At 44.0% G+C, this 13,210-nt stretch overlaps 1 pseudogene; it reads right to left on the bottom strand.

Annotated features, from left to right (window-relative positions):
- LOC143774980 (hepatocyte growth factor-regulated tyrosine kinase substrate pseudogene) overlaps positions 1 to 4,515 on the bottom strand; it is a 67,666-nt pseudogene extending 63,151 nt beyond the window's left edge.
- Positions 4,516 to 13,210: the final 8,695 nt, after the last annotated feature.

Here is a 13,210-nt window from a genome sequence, read left to right as displayed (position 1 = left end):
TGGGACTCAAGTATCGGACGGTATTCCTGATGGTTCCCAGGGTCTGAAGGAGAGGAAACTCTCCTTCAGGCCCTGGGAACCATATTAATGTGTAAAATAAAGAATTAAAATAAAAAATATTGCTATACTCACCTGTCCGACGCAGCCGGGACCTCAGCGAGGGAACCGGCAGCGTTGTTTGTTTAAAATTTGCGCTTTTACTTGGTTACGTGAAGTCCCGGCTTGTGATTGGTCAGGGCGGCCATGTTGCCGGGACGCGGACCAATCACAGCAAGCCGTGACGAAATTACGTCACGGCTTGCTGTGATTGGTCCGCGTCCCGGCAACATGGCCGCCATTAACCAATCACAAGCCGTGACGTCACGGGAGGCTGGACATGCGCGTATTTTGAAAAGCGCGCGTGTCCAGCCTCCAGTGACGTCCCGGCTTATGATTGGTCACGGCGCCATGTTGCCGGGACGCGGACCAATCACAGCAAGCCGTGACGAAATTACGTCACGGCTTGCTGTGATTGGTCCGCGTCCCGGCAACATGGCCGCCATTAACCAATCACAAGCTGTGACGTCACGGGAGGCTGGACACGCGCGTATTTTAAAAAGCGCGCGTGTCCAGCCTCCAGTGACGTCCCGGCTTGTGATTGGTTAATGGCGGCCATGTTGCCGGGACGTCACTGGAGGCTGGACACGCGCGCTTTTCAAAATACGCGCATGTCCAGCCTCCCGTGACGTCCCGGCTTGTGATTGGTTAATGGCGGCCATGTTGCCGGGACGTTACTGGAGGCTGGACACGCGCGCTTTTCAAAATACGCGCATGTCCAGCCTCCCGTGACGTCCCGGCTTGTGATTGGTTAATGGCGGCCATGTTGCCGGGACGTCACTGGAGGCTGGACACGCGCGCTTTTCAAAATACGCGCATGTCCAGCCTCCCGTGACGTCCCGGCTTGTGATTGGTTAATGGCGGCCATGTTGCCGGGACGTCACTGGAGGCTGGACACGCGCGCTTTTCAAAATACGCGCATGTCCAGCCTCCCGTGACGTCACGGCTTGTGATTGGTTAATGGCGGCCATGTTGCCGGGACGCGGACCAATCACAGCAAGCCGTGACGTAATTTCGTCACGGCTTGCTGTGATTGGTCCGCGTCCCGGCAACATGGCCGCCCTGACCAATCACAAGCCGGGACTTCACGTAACCAAGTAAAAGCGCGAAATTTAAACAAACAACGCTGCCGGTTCCCTCGCTGAGGTCCCGGCTGCGTCGGACAGGTGAGTATAGCGATATTTTTTATTTTAATTCTCTTTTTTACACATTATTACATTAATGTTGTTGCGATACCCGATACCCGATACCACAAAAGTATCGGATCTCGGTATCGGAAATTCCGATACAGCAAGTATCGGCCGATACCCGATACTTGCAGTATCGGAATGCTCAACACTACTAAGGACTAATTCTGGAGTATATAGGTTGCAGTGTTAGGTAGGCAAGGGAGCGTACGTCGCTCTGTACATATCAGTGCAAGGTCTGCAGGCACTGTATGTGTGTAGACAAATATCATTGCATACATCAAGAGGGTCCATTCCATTACTGTCTGCTGCTGCTGCTACCTATAGCATATATTGACCGATATACCTAGCCCCAGGTATAATTGGCTAGGAATTTTTTTTTTGCCAGGTTAATAGAGATTATTTTATTGCAAAGCAATCCAGGGCCCTTTTTTTTCTCCATTTGCTTTTTGACACTGCAGAATACAGCCAGATCCTTTTCCTAGTACAGCGTGAAAATCCAGCAATTTTAAAGGGTCCACAAATATCACATACTGTATGAGTGCGCAGAAAAATCTTTCTTTTTTTGTGGTACGGTAGAGTAAAAATTTTTTTGATTGTCTTACACAATTTCTTGACATCATTTTGCTGAACCTCCAAAAAATACATACAGGCCACATATTTTACAGTGTGGTATTTCCGTTACAGGCCTCATATATGTGCATGCACCGTTTGGACATTTTAGACCTCTATTCCAGTGTTTTTGCTGTCTGCTACTCTAGTTATTACAGCACTAGTTTGCAGTCCCCTCAAAAAATACAGGCCACATATTTGGCAGTGTGGTATTTCTGTGACAGGTCTTATATATCTGCGTGGTCCAAGTTTGGACATTTTAGGCTGATATTCCAGTGTTTTTGCTGTCTGTTACTCTAGTTATATACAGCACTATTTTGCAGACCCCCCAAAAAATACAGGCCACATATTTGGCAGTGTGGTATTTCCGTGACAGGCCTCATATATCTGCGTGCTCCAAGTTTGGGCATTTTAGGCCGGTATTCCAGTTTTTTTCCTATCTGCTTCTCTACGTATATAAAGCACTATTTTGCATTTAAAAAAATAAAAATATACAGGCCACATATTTGGCAGTGTGGTATTTCTGTGACAGGCCTCATATATCTGCGTGCTCCAAGTTCGGGCATTTTTGGCCAGTATTCCAGTGTTTTTGCTGTCTGACACTCTAGTTATATACAGCACTATTTAGCAAACCTAAAAATAATACAGGCCACATATTCGGCAGTGTGGTACTTCTGTGACATTCCTCATATATCTGCATGCTCCAAGTTTGGGCATTTTAGGCTGGTATTCCAGTGTTTTTCCTGTCTGTTACTTTAGTTATATACTACACTAGTTAGCATTTGAAAAAATAAAAAATACAGGCCACATATTTCTCAGTGTGGTATCGCTGTCAGACGTCTGATGTATTTGTGGCCTACAAATTGGGGCAGTTCAGGCCTAAATTCCACTGTATTTGCTGTATGTTACCCTAGTTCGGTACACTATTTTGGTTTTAAAAAATAAAAAATATAGCCCACATATTGAATAGTGTGGTATCTCGGTAAACATACTTCTGTTTCAAGTTGTTATGGCTGCTTCATGACATTCTTAAATGCTCCAACTACTACCACCATCATCATCTTCTGCCTATAGGCAGTCACTGTGCACACAGAAAGTCTGAAGAGCAGAGGGTGAATGCTTGGGTGGTGTTGTACTCTGTCTCTGGATTACAAAGGCAAAATCTTCAAGGTTAAATCATGACTGGAAGAGCAAGAGCACGTGGAAGAGCACAGGGCCAGGACTTGCAACTACTGAAGCCTGGTGTTCCTGGGCCGGATTTTGACAATCCATCACCTACTAATACTGAACTGGTTGGACGAGGATGTCAAAAAGGAGCCCCTGCATTTTTCTATAACAGAAGCTAGATATTTTGACATTTCGGCTATATTTCAAGAACTGTCAATTGGAGAGTGTGGTGGTCGTACATGTGACTTCTACACCACCACCCGAGCTGCCACCTGACCACTACCCGAGCTGCCGCACCCCCAACCTTCTGTCTCTTTCCCATTATCCTGTAGAATGTAAGTCCGCAAGGACAGGGTCCTATACCCTCTGTACCAGTCTGTCATTGTACATTTTTATACTGTAAATGATATCTTTTGCCACAAACTGCACCCCTCTATTTGACACCACAATGACAGGCACACCATGCAATCAGACCACATGCTCAATGAATAGTTTTGATAGAGTCTCAGCATTATGGAGGCCCGCCAAAGGTGCAAAATGCGCCTGCTTACTGAACCTATCAATAACTACCCAGATCACGGTTTTCCCATTAGAGGGGAGAAGATCAGTAATAAAATTCATGGACAGATGAGTCCATGGTCTATCTGGAATTGGCAGTGGCACCAATTCCCCGGCCGGCCCATTACAGGAGGTTTTAGCGCAAGCACAAGTTTCACAGCAAGACACAAACCCAATGATGTCAGAAGCCAACGAAGGCCACCAAAACAGCCTAGTGATGGCTTTAGGCATGGCCAAGATTCCAGGATGCCCACTAAGAGTCGAATCATGGAACTCCCGAAGTACCCTTAACCAATACTGGACAGGTACAAAAAATGTATTATCGGGTACGGACGAAGGAACAAGAGATTGGGCCTCATAAATCTCTCATTCCAATGCCGAAGACACCACAGCCACTACCACTCCATGCTGAAGAATGGAGGAAGGAGGTTCAGGAGGTGAAACTCGATCCAGGCTACGAGATAAAGCATCAGACTTCACATTCTTGGACCCTGGTCTGAAAGTAATAGAAAACCTAAAACAGGAAAAAAAAGTGACCACCTTGCTTGTATCGGTATCAAACATTTGGCAGATTCGATGTAAGACAGATTCTTGTGATCTGTAATGACAGTGATATGATCGTCAGCCCCCTCCAAAAAATGCCTCCATTCTTTAAATGCCAATTTAATGGCCAACAGCTCCCGGTTACCCACATTACAATTTCTCTCAGCAGAGGAAAATTTTCTGGAAAAGAAGGCACAAGGTCTTAAGTTAGTCAACTGTTAGGCCCTTGGGACAACACAGCCCCCACTCCCACCTCCAAAGTGTCCACCGCTACGAAAAATGGTTTAGACAAATCGGGTTGAACCAGTACAGGAGCAGTCATAAAACAGTTCTTCAAAGACGAAAACGCCATCAAAGCTGGAGCTGACCAGTTTTTAAGATCAGCCCCCTTACGAGTTAAATCCGCGAGGGGTTTGACCACCTGAGAAAACCCCTTAATGAATTTTCTATAATAATTGGTGAAACCCAGACAATGCTGAAGACCCTTGAGATCTCTGGGTTGCATCCAATCCACAATAGCCTGTACCTTTCTAGAGTCCATACGAAACCCCTTAGTGGACAAAATGACCCCTAGAAAGGACAGTTCCTGAGCAAAAAATGAACACTTCTCTGGTTTAGCAAATAGTTCTCCCTAAGCCTCAGAAGAACTGCACGGAGGTGGTCCATGTGACTCTGTTTGTCAGAAGAATAAATGACGATGTCATCCAAATAAATTACAATGAAACGCCCAATAAAATCTGAGAAAACATGATTCATGAAATTCTGAAACACTGCTGGCTCGTTAGTCAGGCCAAAGGGCATAACCAAATTCTCAAACAAACCTTCAGAGGTGAGAAAAGCAGTTTTCCACTCATCCCACTCCCGCATATGGATGAGATTATATGCCCCCTGAAGTCCAACTTAGAGAATAACCTGGCCCCCAACAATTGATTGTACAAATCGGGTATCAGTGGGAGGGGATAAGTATTTCTTATGGTGATTTTATTAAGTTCTCAAAAATCGAAGCATGGGCTTAAACCAAGTGAACATGAACTCCCAATAAAACTAAATTTTATTTAAACATTTAAAAAATCACCTACCCAGTGTAGACAAAAACAGGTAAATACCATAAATATATTAATGACCCACCAAATTTGCCTACACCTCCCTGCAATAGGCCTAACTGATAACCTACCTGCCTGTGGGGGTTGGCACCCTAAAGAGCGATTTGGCGCCCCCACTCACCGTAGTCTATCCCTATCTTCCTACCACAACCCTTGCAATAAGGTTGGAAAACAATGTGTGAACAGAATAGGGATGAAGAGAGTCTTTCAGATACACACACTCGGTGGACCTAATTCAGCAGGGATATTGTGTAGCAAAAAAAAAATAGCATCAAAAAAATACATCCGTGATCAGACGTTTATAATACTCCCTACAACAAAAATACATGAGATGAGATAAATGCTGGATAAAACTGGGAGTACACTTATCTGATCCAGATACACCCCGACGCGTTTCCCCGCAATCTGCGGTTCATCAGGAGGTAAAGCAATGCCATAGATGCTGGCCAGGTCCGGATATGAAGGATAGAAAAAAGACCTGGGGTCTTTTTTCTATCCTTCATATCCGGACCTGGCCAAACGCGTCGGGATGTATCTGGATCAGATAAGTGTACTCCCAGTTTTATCCAGCATTTATCTTATCTCATGTATTTTTGTTGTTGGGAGTATTATAAACGTCTGATCACGGATGCATTTTTTGCTGCTATTTTTTTTTTTTTTTTTTTTGCTACACAATATCCCTGCTGAATTAGGTCCACCGAGTGTGTGTATCTGAAAGACTCTCTTCATCCCTATTCTGATCACACATTGTTTTCCAACCTTATTGCAAGGGTTGTGGTAGGGAAGATAGGGATAGACTACGGTGAGTGGGGGCGCCAAATCGCTCTTTAGGGTGCCAACCCCCACAGGCAGGTAGGTTATCAGTTAGGCCTATTGCAGGGAGGTGTAGGCAAATTTGGTGGGTCATTAATATATTTATGGTATTTACCTGTTTTTGTCTACACTGGGTAGGTGATTTTTAAATATTTAAATAAAATTTAGTTTTATTGGGAGTTCATGTTCACTAGATTTAATTTAATTCCCTTTTATATTAATTTCTGTTTATGATGGGCTTAAACCACCATCCTTTTTCTTCACGAAAAAGAACCCCGCAGCCACGGGAGAGACAGATGGACGAATGTGCCCTTTGCAGAGGCTATCGGAGATATACTTCTTCATAGCGGCCCACTCAGGGGCAGAGAGATTGTTAAGACGTGCTTTGGGTAATTTGGCACTGGGAACAAGATCAACAGCACAATCAAATGGGCGGTGTGGTGGCAGAACCTCAGCCTCCTTTTCGGAGAACACATCCTCAAAGTCCTTCAGGTGCTCCGGAATACCCTCCAGACTGCCGGATGACACAGATACAGTAACAAGAAATCTCTTAGAACAATTGGGACCCCATTTAACAATGTCCTGAGAATCCCAGTTTATCACAGGATTATGTAATTGCAACCAGGGGAATCCCAACACCAGTCCCGCAGGCAGATTTTCCATAACGAAACATGAAATACGTTCCTGGTGCCAGGAACTCACTTTAAAGGAGAAACTCCCCTGAAACCATTTTGATGAAATTCTTAGCCAGTGGTGTTTTGTTAATGGCAACAACATTAATAGGAGTCTCCAGCCTAACTGTCCCTAACTTACACCTGGATACCAAGTCAGAGTTAATAAAGTTCATGGATGACCCGCAATCCACGAAGGCAGAAGTGGACAAGGAGCCACTCCCACAACAAAGTTCCACTTCCAACAAAATTTTCAAAAATGCAAAAAAGTTACCTTAGAGTCGGGGTGACTACCACAACAATCACCTAGACTCAGCTGCTTGTTGGTTGATGGACAGGAGGAGCAGTCTTTTTTCCAATGTCTAGGATCTCTGCAGTAGAAACACTACTTTGCTTCAAGCCATCGTCTCCTCTCCTTCTCCTTGAGATTGGTGGTTCCCACCTCCATAGGTTCAGACGGGGTAAAACAACAGGACCAGCAGAGAACAACTGAACCTCTCGTTGTGCAATACCTCTCTCCCGCAGCCGCCGATCCATGCGGATAGCCTGAGTCGTAGCTTCCTCCAATGAGCTGGGAGGTGGATGGAGAGCCAGAGTGTCCTTTAGGTAATCGGCCAGTCCACACCTGAACAGACATCTCAGCGTGGAATCATCCCAGGAGGCTTCAGTGGACCATCGACGGAACTCGGAGCTGTACCACTCGGCTGAAAGCTTCTCCTGAACCAGACCCATAATAGTGTCCTCTGCAAACCTGACACAGTCCGGTTCATGATAGATAAATCTTAGGGCCTCAAAGAACCTATCTACGGACATCCATTCAGGAGCAGTGAGGGGCAGTGAGAAAGCCCAAAATTGGGGACCCTCCCTAAGTAAGGAGATAATAATCCCTACCCGCTGACTCTCATTCCCTCCATGAACATACGAAATTTATCTCTTTCGCCAGAAAAGATGTCAGGAAGCTTAACCAAGGGTTCAGCAGAGTGCAAAATAACATCTACTAACTCACCAGGTTGACTAACAGCATGGGGGGTGGTTCCCTGCATGGTCTTAACAGTCTCCATCAGTTTTTTTGTAAGTGAGTATAAAACATGAGATGGGTCCGATGTTCCACCGAAAAATCCCGCACCATCTGTGTCAAACTGGACACTTGATCAGCCAGGTTGCAAAGCGGATCCATGACCAGAGAAAAAAAAATGCAAAAATCCCGTTTCAATGTGTGGTCAGCTATAATGTAATGTGCTTCTGAAGTGCAGTATAGTGCAACCTCCACCAGGGGGTGCTGGTGAGGGAAGAGAGGTTGTACACACAGCGTAGCAATACTTGAACAGCAGCACAGGTGCCACAGGTAACGAAAGAGAAGTCAGACAAGCCAAGGTCATACAGAGGGGATTAACTCCAGCATGACCAGTCCAGAGACAAGGTAGCTGAAAATGAACTCAGGACTGGATCATGACAAATACTTCCATGTCCTCAACAAAAGGATGACTGACCATTCTCTCCTCCTCCTCCTTGTCCTCAGGCCTCCATGACTTTCGACAAACCTCAGTAATATCATTTTAAATGCATCATTGTAAATACATTATTGTAAACACACTCCTGTAGTTTTTATCTCCCCCACCTCATTGTATTTTGTAAGTTGTCACAAGCAGGATCATTTTTTATGGTTTTAAGTATTGTTATCACTGTTACTTAGTGTAGATTGTAAGCTGTCATGAGCAGGGTCGTTTATTTCTGTTTAATTATTGTATTATTGTTATCGTTGTTACTTAGGACTGTTGTGTCTGAAACTGTTAAACTGTAAATATGTTGGTGCTATATAAATAACCTTCTATATTATTTCAAAACACCCTTTTTTACTTTTTGTATCTCCGTTCATACTGCACCCACACACACAAGTGATACACCATTTGAAAGGTAAACTTGCCCCCTTCAGCAAGAAAATAGCCAAACAAACCACACATCCACAATGTGATCACAGAATACACTTTAAACATTAATTTTCATAAACCTGTAGTAAGGAAAAATGACCTGCAGGTGGAACCACACTACTCCAAAGCATACTAATACCAAGCTAAAACAAATCCTAACAATTGCCTTGGGGGCTTTCCAGCTTGCTGAACTCCTTGCCCAGCCAATTCCAGGCAGGTACAAATAAAATGTTTGCTACATATGTGGAAGTAGAATAAAAGTAAAACTTTACCTGTTTAAGACTTCAGATTTAAAACTGAAGATATAAATGAATGCAGCCTAAAAGGGACCAGACAGGTTCTGAACCATCAGATTTTCTGTATTTTTGGACAGTCATTAAAAAGTCTATCTTCCTTCTAAGCTTGCAGCTTATTGGTGACCTGGAGTCACCTCTGGTTCCAAGTAAAAAACTGCAGCATTGACATAACTCAGACTGTATATTGTTTCCCAATGGGAGAGATTGGTGGAATCAACCTTGCAAAATTTGAAAAAAAATCCATCCGTAGGGAAAAAAAGGTAAAATAATCTGCATATATTACTTTTTTTTAACCCCTTACTGCCATTTGACATACTATCCCGTCGAAATGACCTGGGACTTAATTCCCAGGGATGGGATAGTATATCATGGGTGATCAGTCGCGCTCATGGGGGGAGCGCTGCCGATCGCCACCAGGGGTCAGCTGACTATTACAGCTGACATCTGGCACTATGTGCCAGGAGTGCTCATGGACCGCTCCCAACACATTAACCCCCGGAACACTGTGATCAAACATGATCAAAGCATTCTGGCAGCATAGGGAAGCATCGCGCAGGGAGGGGGATCCTGCGTGCTTCCCTGAGACCCTCAGAACAACGCGATGTGATCGCGTTGTTCCAAGCGTCTCCTCCCTGCAGGCCCCATTTCCAAAATGGCCACGGGGTTCCTTCCGGGTCCTGCAGGGAGGTGGCTTGTGAGTGACTGCTGAGAGCAGGCGTCAGCAAGCCTTCAGCACTGCCTGTCAGATCGCTGATCTTTGCAAAGTGTCAAAAAAAAATCCTGAATAAAGAAAAAAAGAATATTGTTCCAATAAATACATTTCTTTGTCTAAATAAAAAAAACAATAAAAGTACACATATTTTGTATCGCCGCGTCCATAGCGACCCGACCTACAAAACTATTCCACTAGTTAACCCCTTCAATGATCACCGTTAAAAAAAAAAAAAACATGGCAAAAAACAGCGCTTTATTATCATACCGCCAAACAAAAAGTGGAATAAAACGCAATCAAAAAGATGGATATAAATAATCATGATACCGTTCAAAACGTCATCTTGTCACGCAAAAAATGAGCTGCCACACAGCATCATTAGCAAAAAAATAAAAAAGTTATAGGCCTCAGAATAAAGCGACGCAAAAATAATTATTTTTTATATAAAATACATTTTATTGTATAAAAGCGCCAAAACATAAAAAAATGATGTAAATGAGGTATCGCTGTAATCGTACTGACCAGAAGAATAAAACTGCTTTGTCTGTTTTATCAAACGTGGAAAGGTATAAACACCCCCCAAAAAGAAATTCACGAATTGCTGGTTTTTGTTCATTCTGCCTCACAAAAATCGGAATAAAAAGCGATCAAAAATGTTAACTCGTCCCGCAAAAAACAAGACCTCACATGACTCTGTGGATGAAAGTATGAAAAAATTATAGCTCTCAAAATGTGGAGATGCAAAAACTATTTATAAAGTGTCTTTTAGTGTGTGACAGCTGCCAATCATAAAAATCCGCTAAAGACCCCACTATAAAAGTAAATCAAACCCCCCTTAGTTAGGTAAATATAATACAATTTAAACAATGTATTTATTTCCATTATCCCATTAGGGATAGGGTTAGGGTTAGGGTTGCGGCTAAAGTTAGGGTTAGGGTTGGGGCTAAATTTAGAGTTAGGGTTGGGGCTAAAGTTAGGGTTAGGGTTGGGGCTAAATTTAGGGTTAGGGTTGGGGCTAAAGTTAGGCTTAGGGTTTGGATTACATTTACAGTTGGGATTAGGGTTAGGGGTGTGTCAGGGTTAGGGGTGTGGTTAGGGTTATGGTTGGGATTAGGGTCAGGGGTGTGGTTAGGGGTGTGGTTAGGGGTGGGATTAGGGTTAGGGGTGTGTTGGGGTTAGGGATGTGGTTGGGATTAGGGTTAGTAACACGTTCGGGTTAGGGGTGTGGTTAGGGTTATGGTTAGGGTTGGGATTAGGGGTGTGTTTGGGTTTCAGTTAGAATTGGGGGGTTTCCACTGTTTAGACACATCAGGGGCTCTCCCAACGCGACATGACATCCGATCTCAATTCCAGCCAATTCTGCGTTGAAAAAGTAAATCAGTGCTCCTTCCCTTCCGAGCTCTTCCGTGCGCCAAAACAGGGGTTTATCCCAACATATTGGGTATCAGCGTACTCAGGACAAATTGGACAACAACTTTTGCAGTCCAATTTCTCTGGTTACCATTGGGAAAATAAAAATTTGGGGGGCTAAAAAATGATTTTTTATTTTCACGGCTCTGTGTTATAAACTGTTTTGAAACACTTGGGGGTTCAAATTTCTCTCAACACATCTAGATAAGTTCCTTGGGGGTCTAGTTTCCAAAATGGGGTCACTTATGGGGGGTTTCTACTGTTTAGGTACATCAGGGGCTCTGCAAGCGCAATGTGACGCCTGCAGACCATTCCATCTAAGTCTGCCTTCCAAACAGCGCTCCTTCCCTTCCGAGCTCTACCATGCGCCCAAACGGCGGTTCCCCCACACATATGGGGAATCAGCGTACTCAGGACAAATTGGACAACAACTTTTGGTGTCCAGTTTCTCCTGTTACCCTTGAGAAAATACTAAACTGGGGGCTAAAAAATATTTTTTGTGGAAAAAAAAATATTTTTTATTTTCACGGCTCTGCGTTATAAACTGCAGTGAAACACTTGGGGGTTCAAAGTTCTAACAACACATCTAGATAAGTTCCTTGGGTAAAATAAAACAAATTGGAGCTAAAATAATTTTTTTGTGAAAACATTCCAAAAATTCCTGTGATACACCTGAAGGGTTAATAAACTTCTTGAATGTGGTTTTGAGCACCATGAGCGATGCGATTTTTAGAATGGTGTCACACTTGGGAATTTTCTATCATATAGACCCCTCAAAGTGACTTCAAATGTGATGTAGTCCCCTAAAAAAAATGGTGTTGTAAAAATGAGAAATTGCTGGTCAAAGTTTAACCCTTATAACTCCCTAACAAAAAAAAAATTGGTTCCAAAATTGTGCTGATGTAAAGTAGACATGTGGGAAATTAAGTATTTTGTGTGACATAACTCTGTGATTTAAGGGCATAAAAATTCAAAGTTGGAAAATTGCCAAATTTCCGTTTTTTTTCACAAATAAACAAAGGTAATATCAAAGAAATGTTACCACTACCCTGAAGTACAATATGTCTCGAGAAAACATAGTCAAAATCACTGGGATCTGTTGAAGCGTTCCAGAGTTATAACCTCATAAAGGGACAGTGGTCAGAATTGTAAAAATTGACCCGGTGATTAACGTGCAAACCACCCTTGGGGGTAAAGGGGTTAAAAACATTTCCAGGATCCAAACATTCCAAGAAACTGCAAAAATGTTTGTGCACGTCCTCATGATCTCCCACCTTGACTGTTGGAACCTTCTACTGTCTGGCCTCCCCTCTAGCACTCTTGCACGACTCTACTCTATCCTAAGTGCTGCTGCCCGAGTAATCCAACTGTCCCTCCATTATTCCCCAGCCTCTCCTCTCTACCAGGCTCTTCACTGCTTTCCTATTGCCCAGAGGCTACAGTTCAAAACCCTAACTATGATATCCAAAAGCCTTCCACAACCTGTCTTCATACATCTGTGACATGGTCTCCCAATGTTCGACTGGGTCATGGCTTCCTCTACGCTAGCCCAGTATGCCATCAGTGAGATGTACCGTCCCTGCCCACAAGCACTTGTCCACGTGTCTATGGTTAGGTGCACTTTCCCTGTAACAGTATTGTTGAGGGCCCGGGTAATGTTGTTGAACACCTGCTTGCTTATGTAATGCCGTGATGGCAGACCGGGAGAAATTGGGGCAGCTGGGGACCGAGTACCTTGTGAAGGTCACTGACATCAGGTTGCGGAAAGCTTGAGTCTCCCACGAGCATAAAATGCAACATTTCGAGCGCAAGCAGACGAGAAATGTTTGAATTTAGTACTATGGCGTTGGCTGCGTATTTCCACTTGTGTTCCAAGGACTGGTGTATGAACACCTGAACGCTGCTCTGGGACAAGGACGTGGACATGCTTATTGATGGTGCTAGTTGAGTTTGTGTGCCACTACAGATGCAGGACAGGAGGCATCTTTACATGCACCATGGACAGGGGATTTGCTTGCACGCACAACATCGGAAGAAGCAGTGCTATCACCCGCAGACACTGTTCATGGAGCCTTGTGTTCAATCATCAAAGTCAGGTGCTTTGCTGCCATGTG

This window comes from Ranitomeya variabilis, chromosome 5, assembly GCF_051348905.1.
Source record: "Ranitomeya variabilis isolate aRanVar5 chromosome 5, aRanVar5.hap1, whole genome shotgun sequence".
NCBI lineage: Eukaryota > Metazoa > Chordata > Amphibia > Anura > Dendrobatidae > Ranitomeya > Ranitomeya variabilis.
Note: the sequence above shows the minus strand (reverse complement) of the source record. Positions and strands in the feature narration are given on the sequence as shown.